At 43.1% G+C, this 17090-nt stretch overlaps 1 protein-coding gene across 6 annotated transcripts in view; it reads left to right on the forward strand.

The window, feature by feature from the left end:
- The first annotated feature begins 15555 nt into the window (after positions 1–15555).
- The window catches only part of ERAP2 (endoplasmic reticulum aminopeptidase 2), a 42917-nt gene continuing 41382 nt past the window's right edge, over positions 15556–17090 (forward strand). The window contains exons 1-3 of one of the 6 annotated variants that reach the window (XM_073888398.1): positions 15977–16020; positions 16262–16483; positions 16748–17017. The gene's annotated coding sequence lies outside the window, so the exon portion shown is untranslated. Of the gene's footprint in view, positions 15845–15873; positions 16021–16261; positions 16484–16747; positions 17018–17090 lie in introns of those variants that run through there. The other 5 variants (XM_025866829.2, XM_025866830.2, XM_025866832.2 and 2 more) reach the window with 5 other exon arrangements.

Raw genomic sequence — 17090 nt, forward strand, 5'->3', positions numbered from 1 at the left:
CAGGGCCTGGCTTCCTAGGAAGCAGATGTTTGCTGAACTGGGTCTCTGAGTCACACAGGAGCATTCTTCCTGTCGCTTGCAGGCTGTACTCGGGCTCTGTTCCATGTGGGTAAAAAGCTCCTCGGAGACACAGGGCACAAGCACACCAGCGGGCCCTGCTCCAGCTTCATATTCCCAACAAGATGCTCCTCTGCAAGTGCATGTTGAGTCAAGGGAACAGTTCAGTTGGCTACAGGGCTGCCTCAAGCTTCCACACTGTCTGTTCTGTGATACTGAACTGGCCGAACCAAGATGGACATTCTCCTCTGGGGGTAGAGGGCTCCCTGCTCATCTCTTTCTAGAATGGACACATCCTGTGTCTCAGTGGCCCTCTAGCTGCATGGCAACAGGGCAAATGCCCTGGACAGAGTTGGAAGGCTGAACCACTGCCCTGACCTTTTCCACTGGTCACTGTTAAAGACTCCAGCTAGTCACTTTACCTCATGGAGCTACAGGTTCCTCATCTGCAAAATGAAGTAATACATGCCCTGATTTATGCACGGAATTCTTCTGAGGATCAATGGCGTAATATATAGAAAAGTGTTTTTCTGACTGTAAAGCAAACCTAATAAATATAAGTGGCATTATTGGTGGTATCTGTGACGTTGTCAATTTTGGCTGGTTTCTTTGACTCTGATCTAAGGACCTCAGCTCATAAAATCAGTGAGGTTAAAAGGGCTTTATTAGTGTTTGAGGGGGTTTTCACACATGAAATCTGAAATACAGAGCAAATGGTGTAAAAGAATGGCCAGCATATTGTCTGCTCTGAGCAGCTGGGCTGAACTATGTAGTTTAGTCCCTTGACATAGAACAGCGTTCCGTGTGTGTGATTTAGCATCATACTGAGACAAAATACAGCTCCAAAATATATTTTATCTACAAATACGACAGCATTTCATATGTCCTAATTATAAATTAGGTCTGAATGGATAGTTGCAGAGGTGTGAGGGTAGATTTCCAGAAGAGAAGAAATGGCTTTATATTTTATATTCATTCAACAAACTTATTGAGCACTGACTGAGGGCCAGGCACATTGTGTTAGATATGAAGGCTGCAGCACTGAGCACAACAGACACGGCCTCCTTAGGACCTCACTGTATGGTCACCCCACCTAGTCCGGGCCATCGAGGCAGAGTCCTTCAGCAACAGGCAATTTATGGAAGACTTCCATGAGGAGGAGCTGTATGGAACCCAGGAAAGTGGAATAAAGGGGGAAGGTGGAAGAGTCTATCAGACCTGTGTCATTTGGTGGCTATTTGTTATCTTTAGAATAATTATCTCACATTTTTAGTCCCACTGGCCCAAAGAAGTCAGACTCAAATTCCCAGCCTCCCTTACAGTTAGGTTGCTGTGCCAGTCTAAGGCACTACTATAGGATTTTGATTCAGAAGGGAACAAGACAGGTCAACAGACTTCCTGTGGACCTTTTTTCTTTTTTTTTTTTTAAGTGTAATAGAGACAGGGCAATGATTGTAAGGTCAGGAAGCTGAAGTGATTCTGTGGCTAAGTTGCAGGTGTTGTCCACCCCCCCCAACCCCGGAAATTTCTGTCTATTTCTACAACCCTCCTAAAAATTATTTGAACTGTCAAAAATCCTTTAACCAATTCCCACAAATAGTGCATCCAATCATTTCACAGCAAAGGAGGTGTGAGAAAGGGCCCAAACCCATGAGACTTACTGGTCTTACTACCTCCTGCAAAATCCCAAAGCAGCTGGAAGCAGTCTGCATTTTCTCCACTAATATCGTGATGTCGCACAGATAATGAACACACGAATCCTCTAGCCAGGCAATCTGCAACTGACACTCCAGCAAAACAAAGAGCTCTCTTTGGAAGAATTTCTGAAGAGCAACCAGCCCCAGTGGATCTGAATACAGATTAGGTAAAAATCTAAGTGGCTTTTGACTAATACTTGCTGAATTTCATTTAAAGATTTCATGGTGATAGTCTTAAGACTGATAAGCAGCTCCAAAGATACTGGAAGATATTTCCAAAAGCCTTAACTGGGTTTGGCAGTGTTCCCTCTGATATTGCTTCTAACATTGGTCACTATCAGTAAGAGCAATGACTCATACATGCTGAACACTTAGGATACGTCAGACCCCATCACACTTGATCGTGGCTACAACCCTTCAAGGTAGGTACTTTAATTATTCCCCCCTCATTTGTAAATGAAGGCACCAAGGCAACAGACCCTCAACAACTAGCTGAAGTAAGTGCCTGACCCAGCATTTGAACGTGGGCCGCTTAACTCCAAAGCCCATGTGCTCAGCATTCTGCTAGGACAGTAGCAGGGAGGCAATGTCCTTTTGGAAATTTTTTGGCATTTACCCAGCAGTCATTTTGCTCAGTACTTTCTGTGATCAAAATACACTTGCAATTTAAAGCATCCTAATGCCTTTCTTATCCTAAAATGATTTGTAAACCCACATAGAGTGTAATTCTTGGCTTGAACCAAAAAGTTAGTCCCATAAATATGGGGCTATATATATCAATCTTTAGAAAAGGTAATCAGTACTACTAAGTTCTATAGCTGACCAGACATTGTCACACAAGTGCTGTGTCTCAATAAAATGTGAACTCTTAAAATCACTAAGCAAACAAATAAATATGCCTTCTAATTAGGAAAATCGAGGCCCCTGACCAGGGTAAAGTTGCCCTGGGAATGAGGTTAACCAAGCAGCCATAGACGATCAGAAGGCAGCTCTTAGCAAGTATCTTAGGGTGTGACAGGCAGCCATAGGATTTGGAATTTCTGACAGAAATTCCCTGAAATTTAGGTGGTTATGAACAAGGGGCATTAGAAGTCTCCATCATAATCTGTGAGTGGTTGACTTTCTGGTAGCTCCTGAATTCTAAGGACTTCTTTGTTTCGTTGTCAGCTGGTCTTTTCCTGATGGCAACAGGGTCACCTTCCCTGAAGCCACCATAGATTGACTATATATTATTCTTCGTGTCCTGCTCATTCTAAGAAGTATCTGAAGCAAATGAGAGATTAAGCAAGAGGAATTCTCCTCACAGGACCGTCCCTGAGCCACTCTCCAGGCCCATTCCCAGGAAAGAGTCTCATTTCCATCTCCAGGCTTCCTGTCCTGAGCTGCCTACCTTACCCTCCCCGTATCCGGGTCAAGCAGGATATAACTAAAAGTGGCACAATCACCACATTAAGTTATGCTCCTTGCAACCTTAGGCTTCACTTAATTTTTTTACATAAATATTTCTTTTTTCAAGACCCACCTGCACTATGCCCGCAAGTCTCTGTCCTCTAGGCCCACCATTTCGCCCTCATTTTGGCTCGCCTTCCTCAGGCTGCTCCGCTCTCTGGGTCGCAGGGGTTTCCCAGGCAGTCTCACCCTCCACAGGCCCGCACCCGCCAGGCTCTGTCGGCCGCCGAGTCCCTACCCCCCAGCCAGTGCCCATCCCCAGCACCAGCTCTATTCCCGCCCGCGGCCAGCAGCCCGCACGCACCGTTCATTGCCTTATGCTGCCAGCTGCCCAGGGTCCTGCTGCCCCTTGCTCCTGGAGCCATCCTCCTGCTGTTGTCCTTGTCCTCCTGGGACCTGCCACACCAGCCCCAGACCCTTCTCTCTGTCTTGATCCAGTACTTCTATGGTCTCCTTTTTCTGCTTGTCTTTCTCTGGGGAGTCATGGAGCGCTCTACCCTTTGCACTTATCTTTTTTTAAAATGTGTTCCTTTTTTAAGTGAATATATTTAAGTTTTAAAAAGCGAAACATTATGAAGAAAACATTAGGTAATTAACAGTTCAGGCAGTCAAAGAATGTGGAAAAGCAATTAAGAGGGTCCTTGTATGATTATTGTTGAGATACTAAGCCTCGTTCATTAGTACCTATAAAAACATAACAAGGTGGGCAGTTTTCATCTACAGTTTCCCGAGAAGGAATCTGAGGCCCAGAAAGGTAATTCAGAACACATAGTTGGTAAATGGTGGGTGTAAAGTTTGTATCCAAAGCTGTTTGATGCCACAGTTCACTCTCTTAGGTACCATTCTACCTTAGCACTTACATAAGTCACTTCCATATCGCACTCTGGACTTTAGGAAAAGTGGAATGGGATTCTTGGGCTTCGGGGTTCAAATTACGATTCTCCCAACCTGCTCCCCACTCTGGCACACACTGAAAAGTTCACTGACCGCATTTCCAACGCCAGGGTTGGCCGCGTGTATTAAGGATAAACATCAAATCTTGTCCCGCTCCAATCCATGCTCCATACGGCAGTCAGAGCCATATTCTCAAAATGTGAATTGGATTACGTCACTTCCTTGCTCAATATCGTCCAGTGTACTCTGGAGAAAACCTACAAGGCATATTTTGCGGCCTTATCCCCAAAGCTAGGCTTCCACCCTGTTCCTTCGTGCCTCCTCCAGAATCTCACTCCTCTGTCATTTCCTCACTTTTCCCTTGTGCAACAATATGCTCACGTCTCTTCTCCTGTAATAAAAGCTCTTCTTTAACCTCTGCCCACCTTCTGCTCCCTCCCCAACCACTGCCTTGTTTCTCTCCTTCCTTTTAACTGTAAGCTCCTAGAAAGGACAGTCTACATACTTCTACATACTACATACTCCAGCAGCTGTTTTCCCTCCATAGTCTCTTAGCTCTTTGTAGGGTGGTTTCAGCCTTTACCTTCTCCTGAGGCTAAGCCATCTCTTCACGGTGTAATCTGAGTCACCCCCACCCAATCCGATGGGTCTCTCCTTTCTTGACTTCTGTACCATGTTCTTGGGCTCTTCCCCCTGTCCCTGACCTCTCTACTTCCCTTTTCCTTTCCTTGTCCTCCAAATGTCCCTTCCTCATTCTGATCTGTATTTTCTCTTAACAGACACATCCACTGTAAGGACTTTATCACTTTATTTTTTTACGATTTCCAACTCTGAATTTTTCGTGTATTCCTGTTCACATTTCTAATACCCACTGATTTCTATGTGGAAATCCTTACCAGTTGTTCAAGCCACTTACAACTAAGCTTCCATCACACCTGCCACGTCTCTCTAGTGCAAACCCCTCCTTCTAAGCAGGCAACTTAGAAATCTCATTTCTTAAAAAAAACCCAATAATCCTATCTCCATCACTTTCCTCGTTTAATATCACTTCCTTATGTGCCCTCTACCCCTTTTCCAAATTCTCATCATTCTTTAAGACCCAGTTTATATTCTATCTCCTCCTCAAAGCCTTCCTTGACCACAGGTACACTGTAAATTCTATACTAAGGGTAAATTCCTAAGGGCAGAGGCCATGGGTTCGATAATACTGTATTTCTCATCATTTTCATCTCCACCTCCCCTCCCCAAATTCCAACAACTTAGTAAGCTTTCAAATGTTTCTTGAGCATATGAAGGAAGAAATGAAAGAAGGAAGGAATTCAAATATTTGGGGGAGATAGAGAAGAAAATGTAATCTCTGCATACTTCTTAGTTCTGCTGAGAATAATATTTGCATAGTCACAATATGTAAACGTACTTATGCTTCTCAACCTCGGACCTGACCTCTAAGGAGAAAAGCAGAAGATTTAAATATAATTACATGACAGACTGTAAATGTTATCTACCTTAATGCTGTAAAAGTGAAAATCTGGTTGATAGATGGTGGGAGTGGAATGGGGAGGAAGGACGGATGGACACCAGGATACAATACCCTCCTATGGAAGGCAGTGGGTTTGGAGTCGGACTGCCCGGTCCCTCTGCCACCTTCCGGGCCTTGGGACCTGAAGCAAGACATCCCCTGACCACCACGTCTTATTTTTCTTATCTGTAAACTAGGAATGATACCTCATAGGGTTGCTATCAGGATTAAATAAGATAATTCATGTAAAACACAACCATGTCTGGCAAATAGTAAATATCCAGTAAATTTTAGTCATTGCTATATTCCATATTTGAGAGTGAAGAGATAATGTCTAAAGTTGTTAGAATCAGAAACCACGGTTTATGTGTATCACATACAGATATAAAGATAACAGAGGAGCTAAAATAAAAGTAATAAAACTTGGAGTAGGAGAGGAAAATAGAAATGAACTAAATCTTCATATTTCAAACCAGGAGTCAAAAGACCCTATTTTAAGATATAGTGGCCCCAAATATTATTTAGAATCGGGGAAACAACCATCAGAAATTAAAAGAGAAGAGCTTACAAATGATTGCTTTTGGGACGTGTGACTAGACGTAGGAAGGAGTAGAGAGAGGTTCTGTTGCTTTTCATTGTAATTTTTCTAGTATTTGATTTTTTTTCAAAGATTTTATTTATTTATTTGACAGAGAGAGACAGTGAGAGCAGGAACACAAGCAGGGGGAGTGGGAGAGGGAGAAGCAGGCTTCCCGCTGAGCAGGGAGCCCGATGTGGGACTCGATCCCAGGACCCTGGGATCATGACCTAAGCCGAAGGCAGACGCTTAACGACTTCGATTTTTTACTGGGCATATATTATTGTGATTTTTATAACGTAGAAACACTCATACACATACACGGATTCACATTTACATGGACACAAGATGCTTCAAATGAGGGCAAGAGTTGTTACAATCCCTGGTAGCACTCCACAGAAATGTATACATAACAAACAGCTGTGAAATGAACAATGCTCTCACCTGTGTGTAAGTGGTTGTGATTTGACACTGTTACCTTCCAAAGTGGTGAGGTTGCCTTAGTTTTAATAGAAGAGCTGAGCTGAAAGTTATTTAACTTATGCTAAACATGTAGAACCCTTGTGTCTTCCTAGTTTTCTTCAGATTAGCAAACAGGTGCTTCCTTCTTCGCTAAAAGTAATAACTTGATGTTCTGAGCACTTCAAGGAAAGTGAATGTGCATTGAAAATGACATTTTTCTCAGTACAGAAGAGATGATAGTGGAAAAGTCTCCGATTTGCTTCGCTTCCCTTTATGTCCATCAGGTTGCTACAAATTGCACAGAAATATTCCATCAAAGGATAAACAGAAATCATATTTCCGCTGTGGTAGAAGGATGTAGGGTTATTTTTCACAACATAAAAGTGCAAAGCAAAATGTTAAGGGTCAATCAATTACAAATGAGACTTGTATAAACTCTGGGAGGGATACAATACTTTGAAAAGGAATTCTGCTTCTCAATTCTATTATACCTGATAGTTTGGATTTGGGTCTCTTGAGGATGCAAGTTCAAAAGTAATTTCCTTAGAATATTGGAAAGTTTTGATAGGTTGGACAAGGGAACAATACTAGTTTTTTTTTAAGTGACTTAATTAGATGTAGGTTAAAACTATAAAATTCTCTTCTCAGAAATCTCAGGATATATGAAAATCTAAGCTAGTAATTTGAAAGATACTTGGGAATTGAGCAGAGAGGTAAAAACATTAAGAAAAAATCCACAAGAGAGAAACATATAAGCATGTCACATAGAAAACGTCAATGACCAAGAGAACGCTGGATGGGCAGTACCAGAGAAATAAAAGGATTTTGTCTCTTTTCTTCCAGTTGCCTACCTCCCCCACTGGTCCTAGAAAAGACCAGAAAAATGCAGGAGGTCGAAAAATGAAGAGCAAGAGCAGGAGGGGAACTCTTATTTCAACTCTCATTGACTTGTGTCCATTTGATAAACCTGGTTGCCCAATTAAGAAAAAAGGGAGAAGGAAACGGAGGAGAAAACTGAAGTATCTTTTCTTTGGCAAAATATTTTTAATGACAAAAAATGTACTTTGGAGGTAAAAATAAAAAATATATTTCCCTCTAGGAAAAAAAAAGAACAAATCCCGGATTAAAGCTAATATTTTATTTTAGTTTACCTTCTGTGCTCTTTTTCTGGAACTCTTTCTATGGTCTTTTCTCTCTTTTTTTAAGGTTTTATTTGTTTATTTTTGAGAGAGAGAGAGCGTGCGTTCACGAACAGGGGAGAGGGTCAGAGGGAGAAGCGGACTCCCAGCTGAGCAGGGCGCCGAATGCAGGGCTCGATCCCAGGACCCTGGGATCATGACCTGAGCAGAGGTCAGACCCTTAATCGACTGAACCACCCAGGCACCCTCTGTCTGTGGTCTTTTAGTCAATAATTAACAGGTGTGAATTATACCACTGGCTCCGTGAGGATCTGGTCCCTGACAGAACAGCTGCATTCCTTCCCCTTCAACTGTAATGCGGCCTCCTTGATCCTCCTTTTATCTTTTATACGAGTGAAATACTTATCCAAATAATGGAAAAGGCTTCTGAATATTCTTACAGACAGAGGAAAAGCCTTCAAGATCTGCATCTTGTAGAAAGTTTTCTATTTAAAAAGTGTAACTAACCTTAAAACACCCAACCAGTACAGGTATAGAGGGAGGCCCAGCTACTCCATTGCTAATGTTCTCACTGATAGAACAAAGGCTGTACCTCCAAAGCATATTCAAGTATCCAAATTTGATTTATTGGAATCCTATGAGTTTTGACCCCTAGTCCTCAACTTATCAGAAATCCAATCCTATCTATAAATCTGATTCTCTTAGGTCTGGTTTGTGCATTAGATAAATGGGTCTAATTGCTTTTTGGATTGTGTAATTTGCCACAGGATGTATGTCTGCATAAAGGGTAAGTGCGAGGACAAATGATTCTCTGCAGTTACACATGTCACCACTAGATGAGGCTACCACTGCTTTTGTTCTCTTCTCTCAAGAGAGTTTGTTGTTTGGCTACTAGATGACATTGATGTAGAATTGAAAATCCTAGGGTTACTCAAGGTTGCCTTGCTTTGAGGATAAGGTGACCAGTCTATTTTGATAATTTCAATAAAATTCAGAGAGCTAAGTGTTAAAGTGCACATAAATGCCCTTAAAACTATAATCCATGGCTTCTTTAGTTGGTGACTTTATTTTTTTTAAAGATTTTATTTATTTATTTGAGAGAGAGAGAATGAGAGATAGAGAACACGAGAGGGAAGAGGGCCAGAGGGAGAAGCAGACTCCCCGCCGAGCAGGGAGCCCGATGTGGGACTCGATCCCGGGACTCCAGGATCATGACCTGAGCCGAAGGCAGTCGCTTAACCAACTGAGCCACCCAGGCGCCCTAGTTGGTGACTTTATTTTAAAAATATTCCCATCATCTCCTACTGCACACTGACTTGTTTGGTACCAGTTTTTGGCTTGAGGGAGGTACCAACATAGGACATCAGTGGAAAGAAAAAGCCTCTATTTCCTCTTAAATAAAAATTGGGAATTAGCTTACTAAACATATTTTCAGAAGTATAACCCTGAGCCCACCCACTTTTACTTAGTGTACAGATTTATTAGAGGGTAACAGGTGGGTACAGAATTTTCATAGAAGAGAGTCACTATGGGGCACCTGGTGGCGCAGTCTGTTAAGTGTCCGACTCTTGATTTCAGCTCAGGTATAATCTCAGGGTCGTGAGATTGAACCCCGTGTGGGGCTCCATGCTTGGCGGGGAATCTGCTTGAGATTCTCTCCCTCTGCCCCTCCCCCACTCGCTCTCTCTCTCTCTAAAATAAATAAATCTTAAAAAAAGGGGGGGAGGGTCACAGGAAGAGCGACAGAGGAGGAAAAAGGAGTTGGGGTTGGGGCTTGTTAGTGGCTACATTTGTATATAAAGAACATGATCAGATAGTACTCTGGATTGTTCAGGGAGAAAGCTGAAGGGCATGATGTGTGTTGCATTAGAGAGGACTAAACACAAGTGGAGTGAAAACTACTCAATCGTCTGACCATCAGCTTTGTGGAACTACTGTAAGGTGTTCAGATATCTAGCTGGATTGAAACAGTTCTTAAATGAGGATGGGGTCCAGGCAAAAGCTCTAGTAAGACCCTTTCTGAGGCTTAGGGAAGTCTTTGGGGTGGGGGGAACTAGGGCAGAAGAGAGGGTCCTTCTAAACACAATAATGGCACACTATGTAATTGGACCTGCACTCGCAGTGAAGACAACTATAAACACTGACAAAATATGAAAACATCTTTAAAGCATCAAAGATTAAGAGTTACTGAGGCAAGAGTCTAGAGAGGGTGGAAATCCAAGAGGCATTTAAGGATTCTTTTGCAGCAGGGGAGGAAAAAAGAAACAGAGGCTGAGCTAAGCTTTTGACAGCCTCACAGGACCAAGGGAGGCAAAATCTGAGTCCAAGACCAGCTGAGCATAATGAGAAAGAGCAAAGCAGTCCCTGCCACCCAAGAGCTGACCTGGTACCCACAGCCAGGCCTCTGTGTTGACCTGTTGTTGAACACAAACAATTTCACAGAGTGGCATCAGACAAAACCACTCTATGGTTATGATGGACGAAGACCAAAAAAGGCTGACTTCATAATCATGTCTGAACACAGGCAAAATGTGAACATTGTCATCGGCACAAAATGACCAAAAATGACACCTCCATATCCTAACCAACAGGAGTGACCGGTGTCTCTTTACAGATTACAGCCTTAGTCTACTCTTCCATCCTTATTAAGACACCCTGTTATAGAATTACTCCCACTCCTGAGATCATTTGAACCAAGACAAGGCCCTGCTTCATGAAGCCCTTCTCAATCACCTGACACATCCTCTAAGAAGTTCCTCCCAGCATTTTCCTTCTGAGATGTCCACCTGTCTCCGTGGTGTGCATTGCCTCTTACTGCAATGACTGAAAAAAACAGCTTATTAAAAAAAAAAAACCACTACTCACCTTTTTCACCGGTTGGGTGGTGATTTTTTTAATTACTAAAATTTTCTTGAGCTTTGTGCTGGGACACAGTTAAGTTACTTGAAAACAATTTGATCCTTTTGGATCTTGCTTTTAAGATTTGGGAGACAGGGCTGAAGCCATGCTTTCTGTAGGGCCGTTGCTCCTTCCCACTGAGGCAAGACCCCTCCGGGTACTCTACTTGTTGGCGTGTTGATCTTGAGGTTTTCCAGTCGGACTGGTGGATGCAGGGGTTGTTTCTGCCTGCGTGTGGGAGCCAGGTACCATTACCTCTAATCCTTGCCAGTGTTTCTGTCTCTGGCTTATGCATTTTCCGCACATGCATGTGCTGATCAATGGTCAGCTGAATAGTCAAGCGGAACCTTCGGCAGATCTCCACAGCACGTTCTCTCTCTCTCTCTTTCTCTCTCCCTCTCTCTCTCTTTCATAGCTCTGTCCTCTCAGTACTTTTCCTATGAACTCAAGTTTCCTTGCTTTCCCAGAATCTCAGCTGCGTCTCCTCAACAGAAAATGTCTGCTGGGCTTTGCCTGTGGTGCCCCTCCCGGCACAGGTGCATGGAATCCCTCAAGGCAGTGAACTGGGACAATCGCAGGGCTGACCTCATTTGTTTCCTTCTCTTCTGGTATCATCGCTGCTGCTTCCAGTTGCCTGATATTCTTTGTCTCTCAAACTGTCCTGTGTCCATTTTTTGGTTGTCTCAAGTGAGAGGATAAATCCCAGTCCCAACTCTATCTTGGCCAGAGTAGAAGTTCTTATGGACATTTAAGCTCTATCCTTAAATAGTAGGAAGCCAAGAAATGTGTTTTGGTTTAATTAGGTGGTTTAATCATTTGGAAGCCTTAAAATTTCCTTTTGAAATAAAGTATTTAAGAAGCTCAGAACCACTCTGGTTTCTTTTGCAGCCATTTTCCTGTTTGAAAATGTGTCATCAGTTATTTAGGTAATATTCAGAAAATGACAGAAGCGCCAGAATTTTTCATTTGGCTATTAAATAAAAATTTTAAATGTGGTGCAATTTCAGTTGTCTGATGTCAGCTCTGCTTAATATTCTGTTCTCCTTTAGCAGTGTAAGATTTTTATTGTTGCATTCTTCTGTTTTTGTTTTTAATAAATATTGTGGAAGGCATACTAAAGATACCAGTTTTTGAAAAACCATCTTCCTGTCTGTTGCTGGTTTAAAATTCTGCCATTACACTTTCCCCGTTTTCTGTTGAAACTCGGGGAGTTTTAAAAGAAGCTACAGAATGTGTTTACTAGGTGAATTCCGTGTCCCCACCCTCTCTCTCCATATTTTGCATAGGCCCTGGGTCTTTGTACTATCAGAAGCTTTCTTTTTTTAATAAAACCATTTTATAGATTCTGCCTCTATTTATTTGAAAATAAACAGAGGCATAGCAATCATTCTGTGAAGAATTTTAGAGATCTCAACAGATTTTTAGAGATCCTTTTGAAAAGAGATGAAAGGTGGAGAAGAGGAAGTGGTTTTCAAAAGTGTCAGCTGTCTGGGTATGCAGAGTGATAGCATCAGGCACCGACAAAGGTCAAGAGGTACCTATGTTAAGGGGAGAGAATTCAACAGCCACGCTAGCAAAACAGGGAGGAGATTCAGTAACGTGTCATCTGTCCGGTGGCTATTTTTCAGTTCGTTTATTCCAAAATCTCACCACCTACAACACAGCATTAGGAAATAATTATGTCCAACTAGCTTTATTTGTTCATTTTTCAGCGTGTAGCACTTTTATTTGTGAGAGAGTGTGCGCCCACGCGAGCAGGGGGAGGGGCAGAGGGAGAAGCAGACTCCCCACTGAGCGGGGAGCCTGAGGCAGGACTGGATCCCAAGACCCTGGGATCATGACCTGAGCCCAAAGCAGCCACTTAACCCACTGAGCCACCCAGGCGCCCCCTAGCTTGTAGCACTCTAGAAGGAACAATCTTGAAACAGGTCTAGGGTGGACGTTGGGGATAGTTGAAGGTAACAATAGGAAGTAAATAAAAATCTGATAATAATGGAGGAACTGAAATAAACTTTGTAGAGTACCCACAAGAACTCAAAAAGATACAGCAACACCGGGTTATTTATTACATGTCATTGGCCTCAAGGGCAGCATTTTATTACAACATAACATAATCACTGATTATTATTATCAAGGTAGTATGCATGTAAACAACTTTAAAGTATAAAACATTTATAAACTGATTTTCACTCTCAAATTGATTCTGACATTGACAATAACCCTCTGTAACAATTAAGAAAAGTATTACTGTCTCTAATTTGGACATAAGGAAGTGACTTATTTTAAGAAGATGGCATGTTCAATTCTCTTAATTCTAGGTCCAGTTTGTAATTAAAAAACAAAACAAAACAAAACAAAACTTGAGTCATTGAAGTTCCAATCTGTCGAGAACACCCTAAGGGGACGGAAACATCTATAATACATTTGAGAAATTTCTCCATTTAAAAATTAGTAAAAATCTCGAGCTCCTGGGTGGCTCAGTTGGCTAAGCGACTGCCTTTGGCTCAGGTCATGATCCCAGAGTTGTGGGATGGAGTCCTGCCTCAGGGACTCCGGGGGGAGCCTGCTTCTCCCTCTGACCCTCTCCCCTCTCATGCTGTTTCTCACACTCTCTCTCACTCTCAAATAAATAAAATCTTTAAAAAAATAAAAATTAGTAAAAATCTGAACATTTTTGCAAGTAAGTTTCAACTCTTGGGAAAATTAATTTTCGCTCTTCATTGTCACCCATTGGTTGAGTGTCTATGAGGCACACGCACCCTGTGAGGTACTGGGAAGAGGTGGAGGCATGGTGTTTGGCCCCTGGCCTTCAGGAGGTGATGGTTTAAGGAGGAACAGGAAGCACAAACCTGTGAGCAGAAGGTAAGGGTCAGTAGTACTAACTGAACAAATGCCTATAGTTAGGGACTGGAAAGGAGCCTCTATGTCACTTCCAAGGTGGCATGTGCCTTGTGACAAGTAGGTTTACACGGGGGATACTGAGAGAGATGTCTCACACATAGAATGCATCTTCAGGAAGATGGGGACATGCTGGGCACATCCATCAGTGCAAAGTTCTGCCTGAAGCATGGAGCGAGTATGGGGCAATATGAAAAGAAAAAAGAAAAAAACCGGAAAATACTGCAAATACATTCACTCAGTCAGCAGGTATGAACTGAGAGGCCAGGCTCTGCTCTAGGCTCGGCATTCGGGAGTGAGCGAAGTAGCCACACTCCCTGCCTGCAAGAAGCTTATGTTCTAGTGGAGAGACAGATGAAACAAACAAATACATCAATACAACAATATAATATCAGAAGTTGACAAATGCTAAGAAGGAAACAATTAAGCAGGCTGAGGTGATAAGACACTGGGTGGTGGCAGTCAAGGGTGGATTCAGGTAGGAGTGTTCCTGTTTTTATTTTATTTTATTTTTTAAAGATTTTATTTATTTGTTAGAGAGAGAGCACAAGCAGGGGGAGGGGTAAAGGGAGAGGGACAAGCAGACTCCTCATTGAGTGGGGTGCCAGACACGGGGCTAGATCCTAGGACCCTGAGATCATGAGCTGAGCTGAGCTTAACAGATTGAGCCACCCAGGCGCCCCAGAAGTGCTCCTGTTTGAGAGAGAGCCAGCAAGGAGAGTCTGAGCGAGGGACAGTTCAGAAACCCAGGGTGAAGTTGTTATGGAACCCGGACTGGATCGCCCGTTGGAAGAACCAAGCGGCACCCGGAGATCGTGGAGGATAGGAGGTTTATTTACTGCCAGCAGGCTCAGAGGAGAGTGGTCTCCAAAGGTCTGAGCTCTGAGCACAAAGGGGGCAAGTCATACACTTCTCCTTCCGCATACTTGGCACTTTTGGCGCGTGCGCAAAGCGGGGCAGGGAGAAGAACCCAGAAGAGCCCGGGGGCAGGGACTGGGACTCTCTCCCTGGCCTGGTTGGCCATCTTAGGACACAGAATTTCCATAGCAAAGTGAAAGAGTGAGATATGTGAATATCCTGAGCCACAAACATCCCAAAGCTTATTCTGTTATCAGGAAAAGAAAATTAGAAACCCTTTTTGGTGAGAAACAGTTCTAAGTAATAAGCTGTGAAGTCACCTGGACCTTGCCCAACTTTGTCTTCTAGGACTCTGCAGCCCAATCCCAGAACTCTGTTTTCTCCTTCTCCCTCATTGCTTCTGTTCTCGTGGGCGGGGCAGAGTTCTGAGAACACACACACACACTGAGCTGGGACCTGTGACAGGGGATGTCACCAAAATACCCCCAGTTTCCTCTACATCCTTTGCCCCTTTCTTCCCCTGCTGCAGAATTAGATACCCAAGAGTCAGCCAGCGGTGCCTCCTCTTCTCTGTCCCCTTCCCCCCCATCTGTTTCCAGCCAACCTCCCCACCCCATGGTGCCCCTCTAACTACACGAAACACCACCCTGAGGGTCCCCATTCAACCCTGTGCCTCTAGCCCTCGGGGGAGGCTACCTCCTGGACATTTGCTCCTCTGCTTTATCAAATCATTTATCCAGGTTGACATGTAAAAATACCGCAAGAGAAAAAAAATTAAGGCTTGAGAGTTAACTAGGATCTAATCATGGCAGCACTTGAATGTTGAGGCAAAGCACAGGTTGCAAACCCCAATGCACAGCAGGACGAAGCATGAATACCAGAATATGAGGAAGGTCTGTCAGACAGTAAGAATCAAGCTTGGTATGTTTCCCTTGAGAATAACACTTGTATGGGTGCATTGCCCTTTAATGCACTAGGATCTAAACAACCAGGCAGAGCATGAGAGAGTCCCTGTGGCGCATAGGCTGCCAGTTGGCCCCCCATGGTCTCCACATGGGGACCAGCGTCTCTGTGTAAACAGGAGGAAACCACGGTAAGGTTTGAAGCTGGGAGGGGTATGATCAAGCAGTAGCGTAAAGGATGAATCTGCTGCCTGGCATCAGACCAGTAAACTGCCGGACCTGGCCTTGAGGAGCCATGGAGACTTACTCGAAGGCCATTCTGAGGAGTACAGAGGACCTAGACTACTTTAATGACTGTGGGAATTTTTTAAAATTTGGATAGAAAGAGATTGAAAGTGCAGAATCAAAAGGACTTCGTAACAAGCTGGAGAGGGACAGAATCAAAACAATTATATGGTCCAGTCACAGATGATGGAGGAGGGCTTGAAGCAGGGGTGAGTCTTGTGCTTTTTGGGCTAAAGCTCTTGTCCTAAGCACCATTCGTCTATACTATAATGAACCAGCCAGTGCTGTAATCAGTAAGTATGCCAAGTTCCGGGTCTTACAGGAACAGAAAGTGAAATCAAAAGTAAATTCCCCTTCATTCAAATCTGCAACAGCGTGGATTAAGGTAACACATCAACATTTCTCTTCTATTTTTCTTAAAACTCAGAACTTACCAGTGAGAATAATTCTGGGAACTTAAGGTATAAAACTGCTATAGTGAGGAGATCTTGTCCTGTAAGGCGAGGCTCTGGGGAAAGGGGGTGAATCTTGCACTGCTGCCTCGGAATGTATGTGAGGTTAAGGTTGGGACTTGACTTAAGAACCCTTCTGCTTTACTGACTCAGTGTCTTCCGGATATCTTTTAGCCTTTACCAAACATTTGCTGCCCATCTTGGATCCCAGGATTTGTTCACTGACGTGCTATTGAATATAAAGGAAAGTCCCCTAGACTAAGGGTCAAGGGCTGTATTTTCGTCCCAATTTTGCTTGAAACTTGCCATGTGATTTCGGGAAAATCACTTCCCCTCAGTTTCTTTATCAGGACACCAAAGACATACTGGCCTTTCAAGTCCTTACTAGATCTAAAGGTAAAGTCTATATGAATATGAATAAATAACAAGACATTTCTCTTCAGTCTTACCAGTAAAATACAGCTTTCTTGGAGTGTGTCTGCTACAAGTGGGGACAGAAATAATCCTTAATCTATGCCAGAAAATTCAAGTAATAATAATCACAATAATAATTTAATATTTAACATTATGTGCTTTGTATATGCTTTTATGTGCTTTGTATATGCTAATTGTGGTGCTATGCCAAATTCTTCACATGAATTCTTTCTCTTTTTTTAAAAGATTTTATCCATTTATTTGAGACAGAGAGAGAGAGAGCACAGAGGCAGTGGGAGAAGCAGACTCCCCGCTGAGCAGGGAGCCCGATGCAGAGCTGGATCCCAGAACCCTGAGATCGTGACCTGAGCCAAAGGCAGACGTTTAACTGACTGAGCCACCCAGGCGCCCCTCATTTAATCTTCCTAAATTGAGGATGGTATGATTAGTACACTATTTTATAAGATGAGGAAACTTTTGTCCAAAAAATAAGAAAATTTGCCCAAAGTCATTTCGGTAAGTATGCTGGAACTAGTATTAGAATCCAAGCACTCTGATTCCCAAGCCTATCAGCTATCAAATAAGCAAT

Source organism: Callorhinus ursinus, unplaced genomic scaffold, assembly GCF_003265705.2.
Source record: "Callorhinus ursinus isolate GAN/ISIS: 27379988/994484 unplaced genomic scaffold, GSC_fseal_2.0 scaffold3, whole genome shotgun sequence".
Taxonomy (NCBI): Eukaryota; Metazoa; Chordata; class Mammalia; order Carnivora; family Otariidae; genus Callorhinus; species Callorhinus ursinus.